This window comes from Aplysia californica, unplaced genomic scaffold (genome assembly GCF_000002075.1).
Source record: "Aplysia californica isolate F4 #8 unplaced genomic scaffold, AplCal3.0 scaffold00999, whole genome shotgun sequence".
In the NCBI taxonomy this organism is placed as follows: domain Eukaryota; kingdom Metazoa; phylum Mollusca; class Gastropoda; order Aplysiida; family Aplysiidae; genus Aplysia; species Aplysia californica.
Window position 1 is genome coordinate 70,139 of NW_004798269.1, and position 2,895 is coordinate 73,033.

At 38.4% G+C, this 2,895-nt stretch overlaps 1 protein-coding gene across 2 annotated transcripts in view; it reads left to right on the forward strand.

Annotated features, from left to right (window-relative positions):
* Positions 1-391: 391 nt before the first annotated feature.
* The window catches only part of LOC101848852 (sister chromatid cohesion protein PDS5 homolog A-B), a gene marked incomplete in the record, with an annotated part of 51,175 nt that continues 48,671 nt past the window's right edge, over positions 392-2,895 (forward strand). For both annotated transcript variants that reach the window (XM_013089616.2, XM_035973099.1), the window contains 1 exon segment: positions 392-539.

A 2,895-nucleotide genomic window follows, 5' to 3' on the forward strand; every position in this document is an offset into this window, starting at 1 on the left:
TTTTCCTTCTTTTCTAGTTAATGTGTACGGCTTTGTCCATTTCATTTCTGCTCGTCTTTTTGTTTGTGTTGAATGCATCACATCGAACAAGCAGCCCAGATGGTTATTAGGCCTACTCCGACTCCGAACCCAGCGGGCTGCTTTCATTTCCACGAATATGAGTGTCTACAAAAATAGCAGCAAGGGAGATAATTTATGGGGTTTATTATACATGATCTTATTAACATTTTTAATAGACCGTGATGTGTTTGTTGACATTTTTTAAAGTCACAAGAAGCCAATATTTTGTTAGTTTATTCTTCAACTGAGCTGAGGCCCACTTTCTATTTCACATAATGCCGCACAAAATCAGCCAATCGCTAGTCTCCAAACCTTAGTGCGGACTTGGCATGCGCGCGGTTTCCTGTCGGAGCCTTCCGTAAAAGAAATGTTTGTGTTCGATATGATTCAGATTTCAACACCTTTCTTTGTGGAATATTTGCATAACTAACCCGTACCTAAGTGTATAGACCACACACATCATTGGTCTCACAACTCAGGTAAGACTTTTGTTACGATTGTATTGAATTGTATGTCTATTTATCGCATTTTTCTCGTCTTTGTGCACACCCTTGTCAAAATCCAACACTCGACATGATTCGTCGCATTTGGCGGTTTACGCCATCAATTTTTAGAGTAAAATAAACGTATTTGCCTCTCCTGTCTGTGCTAACTAATGTATTGAATGTTTACCTTTCGGAAAATGTTGTTTAAATAGGTTGGTTTTATTGTTCATTTTCTGAAATAAACAATAATTTGGTAAGGACTACGAAGTCAAAAATTTTACAATGGGTTGCTTCCCCTGGTGCCCTTGCTTCGCCCATCCAGCTGCTGCCGAGCCAATGGTTTCGTGCGGCGTGCAAAGGCTAATGGTGTGAGAGAGTAGCCGAAAGCGAGCGGTCTGATTGTGCACAGGTAACCCTGTGGCACGTCCCCTCACCACATTTTTATTTTCATAGTTGTCTGTCTTCGCTCAAATATGAGCATGTTTTGTTTTTCTGTGTCTGTGAATTTATAAGTTTTCCCAGTGCTGAAAAACAGTATCAAAACAAAGGAAAGTGGTTTTTCCTCCTAACTTCAAACTCCGTACCACTGCCGGCTTCAGATTTAGAGTCCTTTATAGAGCTTGTTACAAAATCGTAGTCTAGTTAATATAGAAGCCAGAGGTAGACAAATAAGATCTAGATCTAGATTCTAGTTTGTCTTGTTATGAATATTTGATAAAATGTATCTTGATAATATTTTTATTGTTATTAACAGTTATTAACATGTTCTTTTCTTTATCATTTATGTTTAGCTTAGTGTTGCATCCCACAAAATATTTGTTTACACTTTCTCTGACTGGTTTCAATACCATGCCAGTAAGTCACCAAATTAGGCCTATTTTTTAGAGAGAGTCAAAGCTTTTAAGGCTTTTTAGATCTAGTGCATTTAGGCTTGATTTTTCAAATTAATTTTACTTACAACTTACAAATAGGCCTACTTGGCCATGCAAATTTTACATTGTAGATCTAGATCTAGATCTAGATTTAATTCATTTAATAAGTAATTAAAGGCCTTTTTAAAAGTCATTTCACCACATGAGGAGACTTCAGGAACAGGAAACAAGGCAAAGTGTAAATAATATAGGTATATTTCATAATATTCTTGGCTAAACTGAGTTGTGTAATAGTGTAGGACTGTAGTTGTAGGCCTATTTATTGCATCGGCCTTTAGGAATGTTTAAATTCGAAGTGACTATTTCTCCGAACGTTCGGGAAAATAAAGCTGAACTCTATTTCTCCGAGCGGTTTCCGATCTCAAGAATTTTTTGGTTATTTGCGAGATTTAGGCATCATCCTTTCATTCTGACATTCTTCGAGGACTGGGAAGAAGCATTTTTTGCATGAAATTCAATTTCTAGAGCTAGAGATTTTTAAATGTCTGAATATTCAGATACTTTAATCTCAGTCGTGGTTGGGGCAACGTTCCCGGACTTACTCCATTTGAAAATGCCTCCAAAAGGTACTGCGAGAAATCAAGACTGCTCGACCTTGGCAAACTAAAATCCTTCATGTAAAAAAAATAATCCCTTTGGGAATGCGGTCGATAAGAACACCCATTCAGACCCAATCGGACACTTCCTACAGTATCAGTCTTGCTTTTTTTCATCCCAACAGGCTGGTTTTGTTATTGAGTCTCGTCAAAGATCGTTCATAACGAGATAGTTCACTCAGCCAAAAAAGTGTCTGCGTAAGTCTGCGCATTGCCTCGGATGACGCTGCAGTCTTTTGTTTTGAAGCTCTCTTTCGTTTCTCCCGAAGAAGAATAGGAAAAGCACAGTTAGTTAGTTTCACTTTTATTGTTTTTCACACAAGTAGGGTAACACTGGTCGCAAAGTCCGCTCTCTTTCAAAGAGGGGGCCACCAAATTTTGAGGACACTTTTTTAATTGGCTCAAAGAGAGGAGTGAACCATCTTGTCATGTACGATCTTTGGTGTCGTCCTAAATATAAGTAAACAGTACTGAGGCTGTGTGTGTGTTTGTAGGTGAATCTGTGGTTTTTTTGGTTAAGCCACCGATTGGGTGTTCTTACTGACCCTTGGGAATGGCCTTCCATTAGGATGTTGGCGTTGGGTGTTTAATGTTGTTACATGAAGTATAAGTTATAGGCTTAGGCTGCCATTCCAGTAAAAGATGTTTGTTAGTAGTCTCATTTTTATTTTCACTCCTGCACAGATACACTGCTTTTGAGGGTTGAACTGCAGTATTTTTTTAAGCAGATCAAACATGGTTATGATTTTCAAAAAAAAATTCAGACTTCTGCAAAATATCAATTTATGAATGGGGGGAAACAGGAGAGGGGGGGGGGGGGGG